Raw genomic sequence first — 25,288 nt, forward strand, 5'->3', positions numbered from 1 at the left:
AGGGCATAGCTCACTTGAGGCCAGGCCAGGTCTTTGCATGGGTCCATCCCTGGGGGCTTGGAACTGCACTGGAGGCCAGAAGACATGGGAAGGAAAGGGCAGAGTTCTAGACGTAAACTGGGCACCTTATTCACTCAGAGGAACCACCTGTGAGAGGGAGTCCTGGCTGCAGAGAAAGTTGGCAATGTCCCTTCCAATTCCTCAAATGCTGATGCAAAGACCATCTTGGGAGAAGCAATGAGGTCAAATTTCATGGGCCTCCCTGTCCCTACTGAGCCCAGGAATCCACTACAGTGTTCCTGCATCCTCAACATCCACCCAAGCCTGCTCTGGCTCATCTCCATTCCTGCTCAGTGCCCAAGAGCCCCACCCCAGCCTGCCAAGCCCATTCCCGCAGCCCTGGCCCCAGGAACTGTCATGCCCTAGGCTGGCAGGACATGCCATAGTTGGAACCCTTTCACAACCCCTTGACCACAGCACCCTTATGGTCCAAGCCCCTGCCTCTGTACAGGAATGTATTAAGAGACAGGGAGGGAAGTGGAAGACCTCTTCTTATTGATCTCCTCCGGGCCAGGCACTGACTGGGGCTGGGGGACCCAGGGAAGACCAGCCTCCCTCCTACCCACTCCACTTTATTGAGTGGACTCCTCCCTTAGAACTTAGTTTGGAGATCACCTCCTCCGGGAAGACTTCCTGGTCTCCCTCCCCCAAGTGGCTCCCCTCCTACACATGCCCTGTGGAATCCATGTCTCTCTGTAATTTCTTGTTTGTTTCTCCCACTTGGTCCATAACCTTGGCACCTGGCGCACAGGCTCTGAATAAATACTTGACGGATGAATAACTGAATAAAGGGACTGGCTTCAGGCTAGTGACTAAGACAATCATAGGAGCAAATAATTACAACCCCATAAGAGAACAGCAGGACATAGCTCCACCATAGCCCGCACAGACACTCAGAGGAGCAGGCAAGGGCTAGGCCACGACAGAAGGGGAGCAGGGAGGAGTTTTCTGGAGAGAATTATTCTCCCCATAATTTTCTGATAAGACTGTAGAGTTATCAGTCCAGGATCTAAGGATACATAGTACAGACCAGGCCCAGGATGCATCCCTAATATTTCCCACTTGACCCTCATGATGGCCCAGTTGCAGGGGGAAGGGGTAACTAAAGCTCAGAGAAGTTAAATGGCCCGCTAAAAGTCACACAGCCTGTCAGCAGCAGAGCCAAGTACTCTAGGTGAAAGGGGAATGGAGGGGGGGGAGATAGAAAGGAAGAAGGAAGAGGGGTAAGGAGAAAAGGTAAATATGTTTGTGTTAAACTTAGACAGCAGGAAGGCTACCCCTGGCTGGCTGAGGTGATCCTTGGTCCCTGCAGAGGCTTGGGCAGAGGTGGCAGCATGGGCACATGCTGAGAGCCTCTCCAGGGTACAGGGATCAGAAGGATGACCAAGCACAGAAGGAATGAGAGTCAGGGACACAAGTAGCCATTCTTGAGAAGCAAACCTGCCCCCTGGCTACAGAGGAGGAGAGGAGAGGAGATTACGTTCAGTTCAGATTGTCCTTGTGTTAGATTAGCCTCCTGTGGCTCTGAATGAGACCCTTTTCCTTCTGTTGTGCCCCTCCACCCCCAGTACCAGGGATCAAACCCAGGGCCTCCTGCATGCTAGGCAAGTGCTCTACCCCTGAGCCACACTCCCAGCCCGACCCCGCTTCCTCCTAAACCCCACCATTGAGGACACCCAACAGTAATGACCGGATGACCAAATGCCCTGGCTGGGAAGAGGCCACTGGATCAGCAGGGTTTCCTTTCTTACCCGAGATTTCTCACCAGCAGCTGTACTCCAGGAAAAAGAGCCCCAGACTGAGACCAGCCCTGTGACCTTGGGCCACGTTTTCTTTATTTGCAAAATTGGAGTAACAATTCCCCACCCCACGCCTGGGTGTTTCTGAAGATGAAACGAGATGACAGATGTGAATGTGCCTAACACCCGGAACAGAAGTCGGTTCAATAAATGTCTGTCGGCTCTAAATTTGTTGAATTCACAGAATTAATTTCACTGGTCAGGGTCTAACATTTATTGCGCTCTCACTCTATGTGCCAGACCCTTGACTAAATATTTTATATGTGTTCTCTTGTCTGATCTTATGACCCCCTGGGCAGCGAGCACGCTTACTGTGCCCACTCTACAGTTGAAGAAACTGAGGCAGAAAGTTAAATAGCTAGGCAAACAAGCAACCACGCAAAGCCACAGACCGCCACCAGGGTGCAAGTTCTGAACCACTCTGCTAACGGGGCGTGGGTGTGTGCAGATGAGCTGGCTGATACAGAGGGAAAGCGCTCAGGGTCTGATCCCACCTAACCTCCCCTAAGCCTTCAGAAAGCCCCTCAGTCGCCATTCCCATGGCACTTGACCTGGTTCGGGTAAACATCATATTCTGTTTTATGTTAATGGCTGCAACCATCTCATCCTTCTTCTAAACCATTAACATCTGGCGGAAAGAAGGTGTGTCTACACACAGCCAGAGTCGGACACACACTAGATTTCATCAAATCTAAGCAGTATCCATTGTAAGGTGCACATTCTAGGTACCACTAATCAAACAAAAATACTGGGAATTACAAACCATGGCAAGCCACTGCTTGTGAGATGCTCCTGATTCCAGGGTAGTTAAATAAGGGGTAGGGAAAGAGGGGGTCTCAGAAGCAATAAAATACAGTAGCAGATACACAGTAATTATTTGTAGTCAGTAATTATTTCTTGGGGTAATGGAAAGAATACTGAACTTGAAATCACAAGTCGCAGGTTTGTGTCTTACCAGCTGGCTAAGGAAAGGGCTTCATTTATCTCTCTAAGCCTCCATTTCCTCATCTGAAAAGTGGGAGTATAATTATTTTCTTGCAGCATGGCAATGAGAACCAGAAGACTTCAAAAATGTGATTTTATAAACTGTAAAGCACCATTCCAACCAAAAGTACAAAATACAAAGGGGATGAAGATACCGGTGAACGATGGATACTGCCCTCCATCTTGGACCTCCAGAAGACCGAGCCAAAATAAACCTCTTTTCTTGATAAAGTTACCTGACTTCAGGTGTTTTGTTATAGTAATAAAACACAGACTAATGCAGACACCCTCTGTGGTTATGAGGGAAGCCAGATGGGTGTTCACAGGGGTCACTGTAAGTCTGAGGCTGCCTTGGGGTAACTAGCCCCATTTTCCAGAAAACGACTAGGGCTCCAGTTTCCAAGCTGCTCAGCACTGGTTAAGGTACAGGCATCTGCACCCTGGAGCCTCTCCAAGCCTGGCTTTGTGGTGTCAACTGGCAGAGCTCCTGGTCTTGATCTAGTGTGTAGCCTGAAACTTTCAGTCTTCCCCCCAAAATGGGACTCAGCTTCAGGCCTGAGCCTCCCGGTGGGAGAATTGGAAAAACAACTCTGGAAATCTCATCAGGTTATTTGAGACAAACCTCGCTAGGCCTGTGGTAGGGCAAACAGGAAGGTTTGGCATTCCAGGCAAGGCAGCAGCCTAAATGAGGGTCAGAGCAGACAGGTGAAGAGGCGGCTAGTTTGGCTTTGGTATCACCACTGGCCACATCTGTGGCCCCGTCTTCTCTGTGTCTTTCCCTGAAGAGTGACAAAGAGAGTCCCTGAGGCTGAAAGGGTGGAGGCAAGGGTGGTATTGACCTCCCAGAAAACCTCTGCTTCTCTCCAAGCTTCCTTGCAACTGGAACATGCATAGGGTGGTGGACGGTCTCATAATTGGCCCCGGTGGGTGAGCGTCTGGCTATGTCGGAGGCATGGCGTCCTCCCTGCCTTCTCCATGGTGGTCTCTGCTCCCAGGCAAGGTTCCTGCATAAACCTGGGTGCCTTCCAACGGGATCACCCTCTCACATATTATTAGACTTCCTTCCCCGCCTCCTGCCCACTTTCCTGCTGGCTCTCTGAAAATGGAAAAAGCAGCCGCACCCTGCTGCACACTTGGCCTGGGTTTGGAGGGGGGACACAGAAGCCCTCTGAGTCCTGCCATTTCCTGTCCTCCTCCCCTCCACAGGCAGATCTGTAGAACCAGGCACTATGGATCCTGGTAGCAATCAGCCTCCTTCCCTAGTCCTGGCGTGGACTGGCACCTGGGGGAGAAGCAGGGGAAGAAGCGCATCACAGGCCACATGTGGAACCTGCTCCTCTTCATATATATATATTTAGTTGTAGATGGACACAATACCTTTCTTTTATTTATTTATTTTTATATGGTGCTGAGGATCGAACCCTGTGCCTTACAAGTACCAGGCAAGCGCTCTACCACTGAGCCACAACCCCAGCCCCTGCTCTCCTTTCTTTATCTCAGAAGCTGTCCCCTGCCACAGCCCACTTTCTTCTCCTCTACCCCCCCCTCTATAGCACCATCTTGGGGAACCTTGAACTCAGCTGCCACCTAGGAAGGGGTTCAGGGCCAGCCAGTACCTTGGCTGTGATCCACCACACAGTTCACTGGTCTCCAACATCAATTTCCATTCCACCACCAGATCCACAGCCAGGGCTGCCTGGGGAAGACTGAGTCCAAGGATGTAACCTCACACTGTGTCTAAACCAGGAGATGCTGTAATCCAGGACACACAACCTTCCCGATGGGCTTTCCTTCTCTGTGCCTCAGTTTCCATACTCTTATGGAATATACAGTTGGCCACTTTCCCATTCCCTCCATTGGGCTGCAGCTGCCCCCCAGAAGAACACACCCCTATCACCAGCAGGGCCATGAGCTGCCCCAGAGTTTTGCTGCCCAGCACCCTCCTGCCTCAGAGATGTTCCCAGCCATGCATGCTCCGCCTTGAGGCAAAGAAGAAAAACAGCACCCCATTTCCCATGCCCACATGGGCACTGTTAACAAGCGTTAGTGATCTGGGCTCTTCCTGTTAATACCTTCCTGCACCCAGGATCTAGATTGCTGATGATTTCACTAAAGCTCATCTCTTACCGAGCACTTGGTAGGAGCTCCTCAAATGTGCTGGGTTCTCTGAGAACCAAATAAGTCTATAAGCCACTAGATTTGGTTGAACAAAGAGGTGGTGTTAGAAAAAGGTTATGAGAAACATGACTTTGAGGGATCGTACTTCCATTGTGCCTGAGAGGTGCCATCTGAGTCATCCCAACTCAGCCCTGACTGTCCCTAAAAGACCCCAACCTTCCCCTCACCACACAGGGATGGCAGGAGGAGCCCCAGTCTCCCCCCTGGCTGAGAGTCTCATTTGGAGTTAACCTGCAGGAAGGAGGGATGTCTGCAAATTGCATGTTCCTTTCCTTCCCCATCTTCTAGTTAATGATTACCTAAATAAGTGCTTCAGTCCCCAAGCTCCAGCAGCCTAATTATACATGTACAAGCGCATGGGGACTTTGACACTAAACAGCTCTCTTCTCCATAAACCATATGTCAAATAACACAAATGCCCCACCCACTTCCAGCTGGGTCTGATGAATGGGGTGCCAGGGTCCATGGAGACCCTAATAAGGTTTATGGTACGGACACCAAGCTACCCATCCCAGGCCCAGCTGTCCTGGGTGGGGGAGCCATTCGACGGCAAAAATCATTCCAATCAATGTGGAGCCCCACAATATCCACCCCCAAATAGACACCCAAAGCACACGATGATACAACAAAGAGCTCCCCAAAACGTCTGCATTCATATCCACCCTCCTACACACACACACACACACACACACACACACACACACACACACACCCCAGACAATAAACACTCACTCAACACACACACACAAGCCTAGTCCTCACCCAAAGGTGAGGCCCATTAACCAACTGCACCCACCCTCCTGCTACAAAAAGTCATCACTGCTCCTCTACTCACACACACACAACAAAGGAGGGAGGCAGAGTAGAGAAGCACCGAATTAGAGACCTCAGCCTTTTTTCTCATGATCCGCTTCCTTTTCTACCAAAAGAGATCGAAGCAGCCTGGCATGTTTTTGAAGTGGTCCTGGGGCCTGGCCCCCAAGGCCAGTGCCACCTTCCAGACCTGGGACTGAAGCTAAAAACTGGGCAAGACTGAAACAGCAGTGGAGCCTGCAAAGTCGAGAACATGGGACACACCAGCAGAAGTCCTTATTCTGAGTGCAGAGGCTGCTGTGGACCCCATTCAGGCGGGGCCTAAGTTGGTCTCTGGGGGGGTGCTCCCTAGTAGTGAGGCTGACAGTGGACAATGGTGGAGCTCCACCTCCTGGCAACCTGATCCCCTGGGTCTACCAACTGGCATAGCAGGCAGCTTGGTGGGCTTGTCTCCCTCCCCAATCTCCCCCAGACATGGGCTACCATCTGGTATTGGCCACAAGAGGGCCTGGTGAGTCGTGAGGAAGGTCCAGACCCACAGCTGGGGCAACCAGCGCTCCAAATTACCTCCCAGCAAAGTGGTGGATGAGGCTGGGACGGCTGATTGCAAAGCAGATCCATCCAGAGAGAGCTCTGGCCTCTTATGGTCCCAGACATGCTTCCCGGATCCATTTAGCTCCCCCAAAGGGCCAGCCCTATGCCCTAGTCCCAAGGAACAGACCCATTTTCACTAAATGAGGGGTTCCTTTGGTCATACTGGTGTCCAGAAGGAAGGGTGAGCTGGTTCCCTGGGAATGGCCAGTCTGACAGGGCCACCAGGAATGTGAAATCATGACCCTATTCTCCCAGGCCTGAAGGGCAGGACCTATTACTGGAGAAGGGAGGGGCACAGATGACTGGGGCTGCAGCTATTGGGCTCAGCTGGGCATGCGCCCTCAGGAGCACCATCTCCTGGAACTCTCAAGCACTGCCTGGACTGTGAAAGGAGCCCACTGCCCTCATGGGCAGGGCAGTCAGAGGAGCTCAGCTACTGGGGATAGCCTAGCCTTGAATGTAGGAGACCCTCCTGCTGGAGTGGATGGAGTCTCAGTCTTCCACCAGCTTGGCCACCTTGCTCAGCTCTGTGGAATGCTGCACAGCTTCAGTGACAGGGTCTCCTTACCTCTCTGATCAATCAATCTGGCCCCAGAGCTCCCTCAAACTGCCCTTGTCAAGGTTGCCAGTGACCTCCCTGAGGCACTTTGGTCCTTGTCCTCTCTCAGCACTACCCACACTTTGCAGCATTTTCTCCCAGAGCTTTCACGACAGCTCAGCTTTCCTGGTTTTCCTTCAGCCCTCCTTGCAACCCCCTTCATGTGACCGCTAAAGGGTAGAAATCCCCATGCCCAGCCTGGGCCCTCCTCTTGTCTCTCTCCGCTGACCTCCCAAGCTGCCCATCCATTCCCACAGATTTAATGCCATCTCTCTGCTAATTCCCCACATGGATAACTTCAACGGTGACCTCTTCTTGGATCTCCAAAATAGCATCTCCAAATGCATACCTGATGCTTCCACTTAGCCGGCGCCATGTGTATCTCAAACTTAGCAGGTCCTCCCTGACCTGCCCCGCCCCAGGATTCTCTCAGAAAAATGGGCCTGAAACCCACCCATTGTTCAAGCCCTGTTCCAGAATGACTAAACATCTGGATTCCTCCCTCTCCTAATGATGCATCAGCCCACTCCACCGTCTTGACCTCGCCAGCTTACTCTCAATCCATCCATTCCTTGCCACCTCCACTGTCCACACCAGGTCCCCATCCCCTCCACCTTCTGCCCAGTCTCCAGCAACAGCCTCCTACAGGGTCTCCCTCCTCCCACATCTGCTGATTTATAATCTCTTCACGTGCCCGCTAGATGCAAATCACATCGCTCTGTTGATTAAAATCTAAACTGCCCTCCCAAGCTGCACAAGGCCAGCGTGTCCGGGCCCCCGCATCCTGCATTCGTCCATGTCACCACAGCCACACAGCCCTCCTTTCTACCATCAAGGTGCAGGTTCCTTCCTGCCCTGAGGCCTGTGCACTTTCCCAGGTCCAGACATACTCCCTGCTCTTCCCACAGCCCTTCCTTTTCACCCTTCAAGGACACAGTTTAGTCTCCCCTCTTCTGGGGGGCCTTCCCTGGCCCCCCAATATTCTCAAATAGTACCCTTGAAGCCACGAGCACCGAAACTCCCTGTTTGTGTCTCTCCTTCAAAGCACCTGTCAGAAGCTGCTGTCCGATTCGATTTCGTCTGTCTCCCTCACCGGAAGGTAAGCTCCACCAAGGCAGAAACGATGTCTACCCTGTGCTCTGCTGTAGCCCCAGGCCCTCAGCAGAACCTAAAGCATGGTGGACATTCTGCAAGTCCTTCAAAGTGAGTGAAGAGGGTATCTTAGCATGCTGAGGCATGAGGGGCTGTGGGCAGGACAGCAGCCAACACAAGCTCCTACCAGAGTGTAGGGAAGGCTTCCGGGGGAGGTGGCTCCCAGCAGTGCCTTTGAGTGATATCAGAGAGGAGGGAGGCTATGGGGTGTGGGGATGGGGTTGGGGAGAGAATCCATGCTATAGAAGAGGGGCATGCACGGAAAACAATCAACACACATTTTATCAAATGAACCCCTCCCAAGAATGTCCTTTCCAGGACACCATCCCTTCAAGTATCCAGGGGAGCCCCATGCAGCCATTTGTGTCCTTCCAGTTAAGAGGAGGCTGGCCTACTTTCCCACCCCATACAGGTGAAGCGGGTCTGCCACGTCCCCTTCTTCTTCCCTGGCTGCTAGGACCCCTGCTCTACCTCAGGAGGCAATGAGACTGCCTGAGAACAGCCGCGTGCCACTTGGTATCCTGTAGGCGGTCTTCAGGATTCAACCAACTTAGCAGGTTTCCATTTCACAGGACCAAGCCCAGCCTATGAGGCACCTTTGTGTGAATGGAAACGAACACCTCTCTCATGGGTCAATTAGAAAAAGTGCCCCTTCCTCTAGACAGAGGCTGCCCTACAGGGAACACACCGTAGCTTGACTGCATCTCGCACTCTTCGTCTAGGCTAGGTGCCCCATGCATGCCCTTCTCGGGGTGGGCTCCACACAGCCATCTGCAGTCCAAGGCAGACCGGAGTCTGGTGAGCCACCCCTGGACGACCCTGTCTTAGAAGTTCCATTCAGTTTAGAGTCCAGGCCAGCTCCAGGGAATCTGCTCAGAGTGATTAGGGTGACAGTCTCCATGGGGCTGAGGCTGTAACTGGCCCACCCCCACACCGTCCCTCATAACAGCTGATGGCCAGTTCCCAGAAGAGACCATCTGGGACTTGAGGCAGAGTCCCCACGGGCATAGAGCGAGAATTAGAGATTATCGGTGGGCTGGAAGGCCTGCCCCGGAGTGTTTGCTAGGCAGTGATATTGAATTTTAAACATGTGTGCCTGTTTACTCTCCCTGCTGGAGCCTCCCCGTAGCCAGGCAACGCTATCTGACCTGGGGGACAAGCAGGGGGACTTTCCATGCCAGGCTGGTCACCTGGGGAGGGTTATCTAAGTACAGCTAGTCTGAGCAGAATGAAGCGTTTCCCTCCCCTCCAACACTCCCCACCCTCAACCCCAATGACCCTAGACCAGATTCTGGCAGGGAGCAGCAGAGCGAGGTCCTGGTCCTTGAAACAGAAGTGGTGGCATTATGAGAACATGATGGAAGCAGATCACTGGGATTAGGTGTCATCATTGACACCTAATTCACTGTTTCCCTGCCAGCCAAACGGAGAGCCAGCAGGCTGAAATTGAAACAAGAAGGATTCAGATTAGATTGGAGGAAGACAACAATGCATGATTTGAGGCAGGCGATGGCACCTTCTTTGAAGAAAGGATTGCACAAGTTTGAATTAGGGCTGGCAAATGAAGCTCACATGTCTTTTTTTTTTTTTTACCCCTTTCTACTTTTTCCACCTGGATGGGGATCTGCAAGTGGCTGACTGAAGGTTACAAAAACAACCTCAGGTCTCAACTCTAAACCGTGTGGCCATGGAAAAACTAAGGGACATTTAACATGCCTCAAACCTGATGGCTGCGAGATCAGGGTGTGGACACAAGCAATCACACGCTCACAAAGCAACGAAATCAGGTAGAAGGAGAAACAGTCTCAGGACCATGGAATCCCATAGAAGAAAGATCTATTATGCACTGGGCACTCTGGATACAGATAAGGATCCCCCATTTTACAGATGAGGACCCAGGTCAGAACAAGGCCCAGCTTCTCGCACTGAACCACAAAGGTGACCTGACCTTGGATTAGGCTGAATAATGATCTACCTGCCTGCCTCTCCCCCAAGATGCCCTTGTGAACAAAAGAGGTTACACAGCAACCAGGACTGAGGTTGCAGATAGAATTAAGGTTGCCAATCAGCTGGCCCTGAGATGGGAGAAGTAACGAGGTAATCCAGGTGGGCCGGGATAAGTAAGAGGAAGAGGCAGCAGAGAGACTCAGAGAATGAGGAGGATTTGGCTCCGTGTTGCTGGTTTTGAAGACAGAGGAATGGGGCAAGGAGCCAAGGAATACAGGTGGCTGTATTCTAGAAGCTGAAAAAGGCAAGGGAATCAATTCTCTGAGAGCCCCTAGCGGGAACCCAGCCTTGCTGATACCTTGATTTTAGCCTAATAAGATGCACTTCAGACTGACCTCCAGAAATGTATGATGATAAATTTGTGTTGTCTTAAGCCCCTAAGCTTACAGTCATTTGTTACAGCAGCCATAAGAAGCTAAAAGAGACCTGACAGGTACAAGTCCAATCTGGCTTTGTGGGGAGGGAGGACCTATGACACTTCAGCATTGTATCTCTTAACTGATAACCTTTCCATCCTCCTCAAAACTGAACACTCAGCCAGATGCTGTGTGAACACATTAATCCCAGTAACACAGGGTGAGGCAGAAGCACCACAAGTTCAAGTCCAGCCTTGGCAATTTGACAAGATCTTATCTTAAAACACAATGGAAAGGGCTGGGGTGTAGCTCAGTGATACAGCACCCCCAGGTTCAAGCCTCAATACTTAAAAAAAAAACTGAAAACTGAAATGCTCTATGACATGTAGTTATAGTCTGGGGTGAACTTTATTTTCAGAACTGACTTGGAGCGCTGAGCTGCTAACAAGGTGCTCCTCAAGAAACAACTCCTGACCTCCAATGAGCCCAGAATTCATGCATCAGGATCCCAAATAGGTGATAGAAGACCATGCCAGGCCAACAGGACTTGAAACTTGCACACAGGAGGTAGAGCTGTCCACAGCAAGTCAGGCTGGGCTGGAAGCCTAGACGCCTGGCTTCTGCCTCCTACTCAGCCACCAGCATTAGCCTCAGGTGCCTCTAGATGCCTGACTCAGCCTGGCTCTTTTGCAACAAGGTTCCTAATCCTGGCCCAGCCCCCAACTCTTACTGGATCCTCCCCAGGCATTGCAAACCCACTTCCCGCTCCCAAGAACTAATTCAGCTCTTGATCTATTTTCTACCCTGTTCATCTTGTGTTTGAGGGACTTACTCTAAGTCTGGAAGTTCCCCTGCAGACTCCAGAAACAATCCTCTCTTGGAGAAATGACAAGGAAGGCATCACCTAAGGACTTCCTGATTTGTTGAGCTCATTCAAGCCTCCTTTGCCTCAACACCCAAGAAGAGACCACTTAGTAGAGGCCACATGCCATCCTGAGTCACTTTCAGAGAGTGGTTTCTGGGTCCTTGCTGCCTCCCATCCATTATACCCTCAAAGCATCAAGATCATATCTTCAAGACCAGAAGTCATCAAGCGGGAGGCCTGGCATCCATCACCCACAGCTGCTGCCTCCTGTCTCCCAAGGCCCAGCTCTGCTGACCACACAAGGAACATTCCAAATAGGAACTCAAGTTCAGTCCTGAGCCCCACATGAACATCCACAGTGGGATGAGGCCAGTGGTCCAGGAGAGAATCTGACCTCATTCCCAGAATCATCCTGGTCCTCAGGGGGGTATCTCTGTGGGAGATGACATTCTGGTCACCTGGAAGGCCAGACCACCCACCAGGACCAGCCCCTGGGAAGAAAGAGCTCCAAAAACAGCAGCTGGTCATCTCTCAAAGGGCTGGATGGAGCACATTCTCCCAAATGGTATTGAGGTGCATTTTTTTTAAACTTCATGTTGTGAAAACAAAGCCTATTGAAGAATAAATGCAGCCCAGGTCTATCACCTCATGACCCTTGATGACATGAACCTGGCTTCTCCACCTCTCCTCTCTCATTCCCTCCCTCTTCACCTTCTCCATCGCCCCTGGCCTCTCTGCTCCCTTCTTCTACCTTCTTTCCCTCCTTGCCTCTGCTTCCCCCTACCCTTTTACTTTCTCCCAAAATTCCTCCTCTACAGCAGAAGGATCCACCCCCCTCTTCTGGCTTCCCATGTAGAGCCAGTCAGCCATCATATTAACATCTGACATTTCAGAAACTTCTCGGTCCTGCTGCCAAATTAAATCAGATCAGCCCATGTCATTTGCTCACAAACCCAATTGCCTCCCGAAATGGGCTCAGCTTGATTTCCACGTGTAACTGAGCCTGGGCTCTGGAAGGCTCCCTCCATGCACCTGGAGAGGCAAACCCCGTTTTACCCAGGCTCCTGTTCTGAGAACGGCAGGCTCCCTCAAAAGGAGCACACCGTGTGAGGACCACGTTCACAGACTGCCCTGTCTTCCCTCCAAAACCACCTGGTTCTCAAATTCCAAAGCAGAAAGCCAGCCACAACATAGAGAGCTGAGATTATCACTTAAAAAATTAATTATCTCTACCTTCAAAGGTTTGGTACTTTTTTATAATAATTTTTTCCCCTGATCTTTGGAGAACTCAGAAAAATTACTATCTCTTATAGAGGTAACACCTCTTTAAACTTTAGCAATTCCTTCTGAGCCACTTGTTTTTCTTTTTTCTTTTTTTTTTCCATCATTGGAAAATCAAATTGAACTTCATTTACTACAAAGGAGCACAAAGTGATCTCATTTATGGATGCCTGTGTATTCGATGCCAAGATAGCTGGATGTTTAACAAGTGGTAAGAAAAGATATTTCTGGATGGTAAGATTATTAGTGCATTATTAATTTTTTAATAATGCACTTCTTTGTACTTTACTTTCTACAATAAGCATTTATCATTTTATTAAAAATTGCTTCAAGGGTGTTTTGCTGTTTACTTGTTAAAAAAAAATGGAGTCTTATGAAAATTCTCTAATAAAATTCTGGGGGTTTTGTCTGGTTTTTGTTAAGTGCCATATTCTCAAGGTGGATCCATTAATGAGGATTCATCAATCATCTATTATATTTACTAAGCACCTACTGTGGGTTCCTTTATATCAGGTTCTGTGGTGAAAAGAAGGGGAAGGACAGGACAGGCCCATCTGTGTGAGCTACAGTTGCACAGGGCGGGTTCCTCCTGGCCCTGCAATGCCCAGTGCCATAACATGCAGTCTTGCAGTCCACACTTCATGTCCAACTATATAAGGAGGAGAGGTGCTATCTGGGTCTCACCAAGCTCCCACCAGGAGCTCCCAGGCCCTGTAGTGGGTTAAAGATATGTTCACATTCAAAAGTCTGTAAATGCAACCTTATTTGCAAAGAAGGTCTTGGTAGATGCTATAGTTCAAATGCATATGCCCCTCCAAAATTCATATGTTGAAACTTAAAACCCCAAAGTAATGGCACTGGAAGGCAGGGTCCTTCAGAGGTGATCAGTTCACGAGGGTTCCACACTTGTAAATGGGATTCAGGTCCTTATAAAAGAGCTGGAGGGGAGTGGCTCATGCCTGTAATCCCAATGACTCTAGGGGCTGAGGCAGGAGGATCACAAGTTCAAGGACAGCCTCAGCAGATACAGTTTAGTGAGGCCCTAAGCAACTTAGGGAGACCCTGTCTCAAAATAAAAAATTTTAAAAAGTAGGCTGGGGATGTGGCTTGGTGATTAAGCGCCACTGGATCCAATTCCTGGTATCAAAAACAAAAAGGGGAGATGGGGCTAGAGGTGAGAACTTATTAGGCCCTTCTGCCTTTCCACCTTCCACCAGGCACCATCTTGGAAGCAGGGAGAAAGCTGTCACCAGATCTTCCAGCAGCCTGATCTTGGGTTTCCCAGCTTCCAAAACTTGGAAAAATAAATTTCTGATGTTTATAAGCACTAAGAGACTGAGATAGCAGATACAATTAAGAAGATCATCACCCTAGATTGCCCAGGTGGATCTATATCCAATGACAAGTGTCCTTATAAGAGTCACACAAAGTAGAGACACTCAGGGAGAAGAGAGACCTCATAAGATGCAGAGATTAGAGTCACGTACCCCACAACCAAAGGAATGCCCTGAGCCACTCGAAGCTGGGAAGATTCTTTCCTAGAGCCTTTGGTGGGAGCAAGACACTGCAAACACCTTTACTTCAGACTTCAGGCCTTCAGGACTGTGAGAGGATAAATGTCTGTTGCTTTAAGATACCACACACGTCTATGATCATTCATTACAGTAGCCCTAGTAACAAATCAAACCCAAGGCCTGAACCTCTACCTCCACACTCAGCCAAGAGCCAAATATCTGCCAGGGGCCCTTGGGGGAGGGGGGAGTCAACAGGAAGGAAACACATAAGAGCTACCTACTGGGACTCAGAGTGCACAGGTGACATCCCTTCAGAACCACTGGCCTGTGGCCCCCAAAGCCCCAGATACCAGGCTTGAACTTCCTCCTTAAATTCTCACAGCAACCCCGTGGGATGAACTCGGCTCTGCAAATGTAAGAGCTGAGGTCCACGAAACATTACTGAACTACATGAGTTCACTCAGTTGATATTAAATACCAGGACCAGGACCAGGACTTTGTGCAAACCCAGGACAATCCACAGGGGGAGACAGTCTCCGAAACAAGCAGGGATGTTGTAGAGGATGATGGCCTCACAGGTTCTTCCTGCCACCATGGGGACCACATGGCCTGTGGCTCCTGTTTAGGTACTGAGCCAGGATGGCTGGTCAGGCCTCCAAGGCAAAAGTGATGGAGTTGGGGCTACAGCAGCCCAAAAAGTATCAGAGACGCCCAGAATGCCACCTGCTCTGTCAGGGTCAGGTAGAGGCTTGATGGACAAGCCTGAAGACCAAGAGAGGGACTTAAGAAGGGATAGGCCTGAGGAAAGAGGGTCTGTGAATCAAATACCTTTGCTAGTCATCCCAAGACCCCAGATAACAGAATTCTCAGGTCAAGAGGGTGGCTGTACCCCAGGGGCCTCCTAATGCTATTAGGCCCTGCACCCTGCTTTCCAATATTCCCCACAAAGTGAGCATCTGTCCCAGAAATACAAGGTTATTTTAGTATTAGCCATAGTCAAAAGGAATTAGGAAGGAAACTTCTGGTGGGGACAAACAGATGATAAAATATGTTCCAAGGCCCACCCCAGAACTCTACCATAGCCCTGAATTATCCAAGTCTCTACACAGTCCAATCCCACCAACCTTTGGGAGGATGATGGCCTCACAGGTTCTTCCTGCCACCATGGGGACCACATGGCCTGTGCTCCAGTTTAGGTCAGGGAAGCTGGACTCAGAAAGCGAGAGTTGGAAGTAGAACCCAGAAAGATGCTCCCCACTCCAGGTCTGTCTTAGTTTGCAGGGTGGGATCCTTGTTTCTGGTCTCATTGCCATCCACACTGGTCAAGCACGGTTTTGCATCTGATACACAGGATCACATGGGACCACTCACAGAAATGCAACTTCAATTCATGTTCACTGTACCCAAAGGCCCCTTAGCTGTGGGGACTTGGCAGGGAAGAAATCAAGGAGTTCTAAGAGAAATTATTAACAACAGAAAAATCGTAGTGTGCTTCCTTCCAGACTTTCTGTAAGCATTGCTATCTTAGAAACAAAGTTTCATCTTTCAGAAACAAAGATTTTTTTTGTTTTTTGATGAATAAGAACGACTAATATTTACGTACAACAGGCTTATGCTTATATTCTGAGTGATAATGGCATATTATCTCAATTAATCCTCAATACAACTACACAAGGCAGGAACTCTTCTTATCCCTGTTCCATAAATGAGGAATGTGGGGCAACAGAGAAGTCACCCAGCTAAGAAGTGGAGAAGGCCCTGATCTTAGACCAGCTAGCTCCAGAAACTGTGTCTTTAACCATTAGTCTGTATGGCTTCATCTCTTTAAAGAAGTACCTCACAGGAATCCAGGACCAGGTCAAAGGAACTGGAGTAGTCTCCTGGCCGGGGAGATCATGTGGCCAGGGAGGTTAAGGAGATGGGCTGGAGAATCCAGAGAGAGAGGAAGAAGGTTCCCAGAGAGAAGAGAAATCTGAGATCCCAGCTGGCCTGTTCCTCCCATACAGAGGAGCATAAGAACAAGGTTCAGGAGACATGGGTGCCTAGGCCAAGACCTGTGGCTTGGGCGCCACTATCAATTTCTAGGAAGCAGGGCTCCCCGCTGGGGCCTCCAGCTCAAAAGGCCAGGGGCCCAAAGATACACTGGAACAGGCAAGGGACTCTCAAGAGCTGGCAGCTCCAAAGAAAAAGCTCTGAAGGACTGTTTCTCAAACAAGAACCTCATTCAAATCCCCACGGCACCATCACCATTGACACCGCCAATTACTGAGCGTTCACCGTGTTAGGCACTCCACTAGGTACTTCATGGATTACTCCACTACGGCTCAATCCACTTCGGCCACTGTCCCTGTTATACAGGTGAAGAGACTGGAAGTCAGGGAGACTAGGTGGCTTGCTCCAAAGAGTCAAGCAGGCAAAGCAGTGTGGAGCAGTGGTTACCACGGCATAGGCTTCAGATCACACAAGGAGCAGGGTCCCATTCCTGGCTCTGCCACTCACCAGCTGTGTGACCTAGAACCAATAACCCATCCTCTTGGGGCAATTTCAGTCAGAGATGCCAGAAGCAATTCATCTCCAATTACAACTCCAAATAACTGTGAGGGGCTGCCAGCAGTGCTTTCTTGGATAGGATTCCAAGATCGGTCTAAGCTCTTGGAAAAGAGGGTCGCGATCAATTTCTAATATCTGCCATAGGGGCAGAACGGGGAGTGACGGCACAAAAGTCATGTATTTTCATGGGTTTTTTTTTTAAATATTTTTTTAGTTGTAGTTGGACACAATACCTTTATTTTATTTACTTATTTTTATGTGGCAACTAGGATCGAACCCAGCACCTCACACATGCTAGGCAAGCACTCTACCGCTGAGCCACAACCCCAGCCCCAAAAGTCATGTATTTTCTATCCCTAATCTAGTGAAATGCTGTGGTTTGTAGAGACACCATATGAGTGCACAGGTGCACTTCTAAAATCAGCAGATTTTTTTTTTTTTTGGTCCCAGGGTTTGAACCTGGGGTGCTTTACCACCAAGCCACATCCCCATCCCTTTTTTATATTGTATTTTGAGACAGGGTTGCACTGCGTTGTTTAGGACCTTGCTAAATTGCTGAGGCTGGCTTTGAACTCCTGATCCTCCTGCCTCAGCCTCAGGAGCTGCTGGGATTACAGGCATGTGCCATGGTGCCCAGTGGCCAGCAAAGACACCAAAGCCAATTCAATGGGGAAAGAAATGTCATACCAACAAATTATGTTGAAAAAAACGGGACTTTCCATACAGGAATAAACAGACTTAACCCTTTACCTCATGCAATACATAATCAAATGAAATGGAGATGGATATCAATTGTTTCAACACCACCAGTCACCAGAAAAATGAAAATTAAAACCACAATGAGAGCAGCTAAAATTAAAAAGACAATGGCAAACTTTGGGAGGCTGTGGAGCAGCCTGATTTCTAATGGTGTTGCTGGTGGCAATGTAAAGTGGTACGACTATCGGTGAATAGTTTGGCAGTTCCATAGAAAGTTACACATTCACCTATTCTTTCACCACGCAATTTTATTCCTAGGTACTTACCTCAGAGAAATGAAAACACATGACCAAATAAACAAAATTTCTGCCAGAATGTTCACAGCATTTAGCTATTCATTATAGCCCAAATTGGAAACAATTCAAACGTTCCTAAATAGGAGAACAAACAAACTGAGGTGTCTTCATACAATGGAATATTACTCAGCAATATAAAGGAACAAATTACCAATACATTCAGCTGTGTGGGCAATCTCACAAAGATTATGCTGAGCCGGACATAAGAGTTATATGTACCAGTTCCATTTAAATTAAGTTCTAAAACGGGAAAAAATAATTTATGGTTTTAAAAGAATCAGAACACTGGTACTGAGTAGGAAGGGACTGGGAGAACTTCCTTGGTTGACAGAAATATCCTACATCTTAATCAGGGTATGGCTCACACTGGTATATACATTAATAAAAAATAAACAGATAAGATGCAGAAATTTATACTATGTAAATTTTCAAATCCAATTACATCAAAAATAATCTGCAAGAATCATAAGACAGTTGGCCTTAAAACATGAACAAAATCAGGGAAAATATACAGATGCCCAGATGTGCACACAGATGGAGATGGATCATGCAGGCAGGTGCTCCTACAGACATCTCCTCGCTCTAAAGCCGCCAAGAAGCACCTCCGCCCTCAGCAGGTGACTGAATCTTTCCTCCTGTCTGCCTTAAATCAGACTTGCCCTGCCCTTGGGCTCCCCTGTGGGAAATCAAAGGGCTGCTGGGAAGTGGCTCCTGGGCAGGTGTTTGACTCAGCCACGTCTGAAACTGGTGACCTGAATAGGGTCTCTGCAGAGACCAAAGGCAGCTCTCCCAGGGCCCACAGAGCCTCGGCAAGAGCTCCAGTTGAGCAGCCCCCTGACCATGGTAAAGAAGGGAGTAAATGAGGCTGGGCTGTATGTAACTCAGTGGCAGAGCACTTGCCTCGCCTGTGTGAGGCACCAGGTTAGATCCTCAGCACTGCATAAAAATAAATAACTAAAATAAAGAAATGGTGTCCATCTACAACTACAAAAAAAAATGAAGGGAGCAAATATCTGTCCCCTCATGTCCTCTTTCAAGGTTTTGGGTTTTGCTTTCTTTTCTTTTTCTCCTTTTGGTGCTAAGGATTGAACCCAGGGCTTCATGCATGGAAGGCAAGCACTCCAAGGCTTTCTGGAGAGGGGAACTCTGCTGATATCCCTCACCCTTCCTGGCCCAGCCCAAGAATCCCTCCACAAATGCCTTCCCACAGTCTGCATTTAGGTCGCCTGGTGTGGCCAGGATACATGCAGCCCTCTGATTCCCTGCAGGCCAGTGGGCAGGGGAGCCCCAGGACAGTGCACCGGAGAGCGGGGCCAGGAACCAGAAGCAAAGAGAAGAGATGATTCCACCTTGGGCAGTGCAACAAGGGAGGAAGGGAGAATGAATGGCTTATGTGCAATTTGTGAATTAGAGCGAGGGGAGGAGGTGCCCAGGCACAGGTCTGCACAAAAGGACAAAGAAGGCAAAGAGAAGGTCCCCAGATCTCCATTTCCTTCCCAGGTATGTGAAGCATGCACCCTTACCTCCTCTACCTCTGAGGGCTTCTGGAGGCATTTGCTAGCCATGGAGGATCATATAGATGGTCTGGGTGGAATGTTTGCCTAGCATGCAGGAAGCCCTGGGTTCCATTCCCAGTAAACACACACACACACACACACACACACACACACACACACACACACACCCCTACCCACAAAGAGCAATGTGGGAAGAAGACTTTTGTTCTTCCCCACAGAAGGAACTAAGCCTCCATTTCCCTGTTCTGGAAAGAAGGTCAGACTTAGGACTGCCCTAGAACTTTCATAAAGATAGAAGCAGAAGCTGAGACAGTGGGTCATCTCCCAACTGACCCAGCCAGCCCAGGGCCTGGTGGGGCTCCAGAAAGAAGTCTGAAAGTTCAGGTCAAGGTCAGATCAAGTCTCAGCACAGTTAACTTGAACAAAAGGCCCTGATTCAAGAGCCTCCAAAGGGTCCATCCCAACTCCTTTTTTTTGTCAGAGACCAGAAAAATTGTGGCCTATAGTCACAGGGTGTTAGCCCAACCTCCATGCTCCCAATAGGGCCCCTCCTGACTTCCTCACCCCACCAAGAAGCCGGCCACCTTTCACTGTGAGCCTGGTCACATGCTGAGCCATATGGTTCCTTCTGCTCAGTGAAGGCCCCCTGTAGACAGCAGACTCTTTGAGGGTCAAGGACTGCTGCTTCAGCATGACCCCAGGGACATGATATGATGCTGGGCACACAATCTGCCCTTCTTAATGCCTGTTGATCCATTTGGCCATGAAACCAGATTCATGAAAAACGTGGCCCTGGAAACAATCCACAGCATTCCCAGAAAGACAGCTCCCCAGCCCTCTCCGAGCCCACCCTGCCCCATCCTTGATTTGAGCTCTGGCTGGGAACTGGGCTCCCGTTCAGCCCATCTGCTCAGCATCTCTTTGGTTGCTTTTTCTCAGCTTCCTATTAGGAAAAAAAAAAAGCTGAAAAACACAAACAGTGATGAGGTGGGGGAGGGCGGTGAAGGGCCATTTACCATAGCAGGCCTATTAGTGAAGGCCAGGGGCCGGGAACCATGGGGAGAGTCTGGAGCTGCAGACAGCTAGTGCTCCAGCAGTCCCCTCATCATGGAAGGAGCAATTAGAAGAGGGACTGTCCCTGGGTATTCGAGGTGGGATGAGAACACTTCGCCAAAAATGGTTTGGGTCTCAGAATTTAACTGTCTTTTTTTTTTTTTTTTTTTTTTGAGAGAGAGAGAGAGAGAGAGAGAATATTTTTTAATATTTATTTTTTTAGTTTTCGGCGGACACAACATCTTTGTTTGTATGTGGTGCTGAGGATCGAACCCGGGTCGCACGCATGCCAGGCGAGTGTGCTACCGCTTGAGCCACATCCCCAGCCCCTTAACTGTCTTTTGATGATGGGAGGTACACGACCACCTTCAGTGGGACTTGATGAATCGTTTCCCACTTGTGGGACTCTGGAATTTTTATCTATAAAAGAAATGGATTGCCCACCCCCAACATCCTGACTCCCAAGCTAAGCAATCAAAAGGGTATCCTTGATTTCCCCACCCTGAACCCCTATTCCCAAGGGAACTGGATGAGACCTTACTGGATGAAGCCATCTCCCCACTTCCCAGGTGCTCAGGGGCTAGAGAATCAATTCATGAACCTCCCAGAGCCAGAGATGAAAGAGAGTATATCCAGCCACCATCCAAGGTGTCTCAAGCCTCAATGAACAAAAATAACCCGGGGAGGTTGGGAGGTGTCAACAAAGCAGAGGCCTGATCCCACCCTTGGAGACCAGGGAACCAGGTATGATGAGACAGAAGACTCAGGCAAAAACCAGGGCAGAACAAGTTCCTCCCACTTGGATGTCTTCTACAGTCAAGAGACATCTCCCAGGCACCTTCCACAAGCTAGGGCCTGGGGAATCCAAAAACCAGGACACAGTGACTACACTCAAGGAACTCAGTATAGGAGGAGAATCAACATTTCGGTAACGGGAAACTGTGATGTTATTTGGTGTGGTCACAAAGGGACAATCACGCTGTTGTGAGCAGGCTGGAGTGAGGTGGGGACTATGGTTTTAAATCCCTGATGAGCAGTTAACTTTACACAAAGAGGAAAAAGTCCTAGCCTCAGAAAAACTCCTAACTGTAGCCACAGGCTGGCAGAGCCACAAAATAAACCCACCTGACAGTCACAAAGAGCACATACAACTCACACTCTGACCCCAACACCAACCACAGAGGGTCCCAACCCAGACTGGAGCCTCAGGATGAGCCTCGATCTTCCTCCATTCCCAGCGCTGACTCTGATCTTGGGATCAGGACAGAAAGGTCATAAGCTGGGAAATTCCTGAACTGAGTTAAACAGGAAAAGGACAGAGCACTTGGGGCAGGAGAGGTCCTCTGACTGTGGGTCATGGAGCTTTCCCTGAAGATTACTGATCCACTCTGGGCCCCCCTCCCTGATCACCCCTGGTCCCGGATGGCCAGAGCAGAGCAGATTCCTGACCACTCCTCTGGCTCCTCATCTCCACATACCCTCTAACTCCTTCCTTTCAACACGTCCGCACACTTGGGTCTGTATCCTCTCACATTTTCACCACCTCCACTCACTCCTCAGCATTATGCCATCTGCTGTCACCTCCACCCCTCTCTAGGACTGGTCTCAGTTACACCCCAGCAACCGTCAGGCCACTCTGCCCAGCGGCCACTGTGCATTCCAAGTCATACTTGGCCTTTCCACAGCAGTGGGCCCAGCTGCCCATCCCTTCCCTCGAAATGCTCCTCCCACCATGCCAGTGTCCAGCCTTGTTGGCAGAAGCCCCAGCACCAGTTTCTACCTGGGGGTGCTCCTTAAGCTGCCTCCCCAGGAACCTCTCTTCTCACTCCCCCTCCCCCTGGAAAATTCACCCACCCCAGAGCTTCAGTTCTCTCCTCCATGAGAACCACTCCCAGAGTCTGACCTCCAGGCCACACCCTTCCTCCAAGCCTGGCCCCAAATACCCAGCTGCTCACTGACATGCCCATTCCTGTCTCAGGCATGTCCAACTCAGAACTTCCAACCTGACCCTCATCCTCCCTCCTGGGTCATTCCTGTCTTAAAGAATGGCTATACCAAGTCTAGTTGCTCCAAACCTGAGGGTCATTCTTGCCTCCTATCTCTCCTCAAATCCTCTCACATCACCCAGCTACCATGCAGGAAATCCAAGATCCGACCACTTTCAAATAAGCCCACTGGCTCCTTGGAGTCAGTCCCCATCCTCTCCCTAGGACTCCTGAAGTAGCCTCTGGATCATCTCCTAATCTCTACTCTGCTCCCTCCCACACATTCCCTTCACAACATCCAGGATGATTGTTCAAAAGTCCCATCATCTGAATCTTCTAGCCAAACTCTTCAATTACTGCAGTACGGAAAACTTCCAAATCCTCTGCCAAACTTCCAGGTGTCTGTTTGACCTTGTCTTCTGCCTATAGTTATCAACCTTTTTATCCCTAATTTGGGATGCTCACCATCCTGGGATGTGTGTGTGTGTGTGTTGTTTTGAGGGTTTTTTTGGTTTTGTTTTTTTTAAGTAGGGGGAATTGAACCCAGAGCCTGGTGCGTGTTATGCAAGTGCTTTACCACTGAGCCACATCCCCAACCCTACATAACCTTTTCTCTCCTTGAAGCATTTCCCAAGTCTAAACACTGCTGCTCAAGCTGTCACGTGCATTAAAATCACCTGGAAATGTAGGTAAAATTTAAATTCTGAATAAATGGCCTTGGATGGGGCCTGAGAGATTCTGCCTTTTTTTAAAAAAAAGTATCAGGATGAACTCGGGGTCTCACATGCTAAGCAAACACTCTACCACTGAGCTGCACCCCCCAGCCCTAAGTTTCTGCTCATCTAAGGATCTCCCAAACAATTCAGGTGTTGCTGGTCCTCTGGCCTCAGAATAGCAAGGATCTAGAACACTATGCTTCACTCTGACTCCACCTTTGCCTAAGTCCTGTTAAACTCTCAGAGCTCAGTTTAAATACCATTCCCTCCAGGAAGCTCTACCTGTCATCAAAGCCCCTCAGGCACCAGCCTCATATTTTCCCTGAGCCAACTGCACCTCTCCTTGGAACATCTACCATACCTAACCATCCCCCTCTCATTCTTCACTTTACAGCTTTTGACTCCCTAGAGAGATTACAATCTCTAAGACAACAGGAACCACAATATCTAGTTCACTCCTAGGTCCTCAGCACCCAGCACTGGGCTGGCACATCATTAGCACCTGATAGGAAGCTGTTGGTCTAGCCTGCCCTGCCTTCATCTCTTTTCACACTAGCATTTCAATTTCCTTTGAGGAGCCACCCCTCCTCCATTCCAAGTTATTACAGTTTAAGTCATGAGACCACACCTAGCCAATCAGAGCCTTCCATCTCTCTAGCCACAATGATTGGTTCAGGTATAGACATGTGACCTCAGCCAGGCCAATGAGCTTCCTCCCTGGCACTTTTGTTGGAACTAATGGGAAAAAGATACTCTTTCTTTTCCATGGCGGTTACTTAGCCAAGATATTGTCATTATCTCACCACCACAGAGACAAAGCTTGACAAAGGATGAAACTAACATACAATGCAGAGGGAAAGAGACAGAGACCATGGATATATACTTGCCTGGCATCTATACTTGTTGTGACAAAGGCAAGAAAAGTTCCCTTTTATGCCTTAGCTGAAGTGAGTTGTTTCTGTCACTTGCAACCAAGAGTCCTGACTAATACAACATTCAAATAAATATTGGGTGTTGAGTGAATTAAACGAGCGTGTGAGTAAAGGCTGCCAAGAGTACTCAGGGACTCCTCCCAGGCTTTCCAAGCTCTCCTTACAAACTAACCATCCATAAGCAGAGACAAGCTTCCCACGCCCAGCTCTGCAGACCAAGGGGCTGAAACTCAGAAGAATGCATGTTCCTTGGCTTTACCTGGTGCAAGCAAACCACCCCAGCATCTGAGTCAGATACCAGCCCTAGAACTAGGCTGGTGGAGATGGTCTGGCTTTTGGTAGGTCCTGGTATTCCACCAGGAGGGAAGTAGAGCTGTCTTCTGTCAGCCCTCTGTCCTGTTCCATCCCCTTCCCACCCCCCACTGAACACCTAACCCAACCAGGGCAGGCTTTACTGCCATTGCATATATTCCCCCTTAGTGTATACCAAGTGGCTCTGTACAAGGCGGGTATCTGATATGTGATGATAACAGGAAGATGGACAGTTTTTATCTGATTCCTTTGGGGGTATCACACTACAAAAGATTAAGTCAGGGGAGAGGGGGAGCAAGACAGATCAGTAGGGAAAAGATGCCTAGTTATTTCCCTGTGAGTCACCTCAGAGCAGAGGCCTGGGACAGGGATACAGGCTGGCCTAGGTGTCCCTTCAGATGACTCAGGAGGCAGGTGACTTCTTCAGAGCCAGCCCTCACCCAAAAAAAGTGTGAAGGCAGGAGGGAGGGGAGAGGATGTACAGCAGCCCAAACAGGCGCAGTGGCTGAGCAGCAAGCCCCCCTGAAGGCCAGTGCAGGCCCAAGGAGCCATCCTGCAGGGGGTGGGAGCAGGAATAGTGAAAGGTGAAAGGGGAAGAACATTGTGGGGTGGGGGTGGCAGAGAAGATAGGCATCTCTTTCAAGGAAGAGGATAGCCTAGGCCTGGAGTCCTGGGATGTGATCTCCCAAGAAAGAGGCTTCTGAATAAAGTGCTGATACACCACTGTCCCCCTCCCAGCTTTCAGGGCAACTCCCACGTAGGAATTGGGGTAATAGGGCCATCCCAAGGAAACCAGAAAGAGGCAGGTAGGCAGCATGGAGATGTCACCCAAGTCCCAGGAACATCCACTCCCAGCCCCAAACAGTCCCCGGCAGCTGCCCCTTAAGACACCCAACTACATTCTGTCTCTTCTACCTCCTCCAGCCTGGGCCCCTTGTTCCCAAACCCCACCCCTCCACTAGGCCTC

The 25,288-nt window shown here is 49.5% G+C and overlaps 1 protein-coding gene across 2 annotated transcripts in view; it reads right to left on the minus strand.

The window, feature by feature from the left end:
- Positions 1-25,288, minus strand: part of RAP1GAP2 (RAP1 GTPase activating protein 2) — a 136,492-nt gene that overhangs the window by 74,302 nt on the left and 36,902 nt on the right. The gene's annotated exons all lie outside the window — the stretch shown is intronic.

Source organism: Spermophilus citellus (genome assembly GCF_964194105.1).
Source record: "Spermophilus citellus genome assembly, chromosome: 17".
Classification (NCBI taxonomy): domain Eukaryota; kingdom Metazoa; phylum Chordata; class Mammalia; order Rodentia; family Sciuridae; genus Spermophilus; species Spermophilus citellus.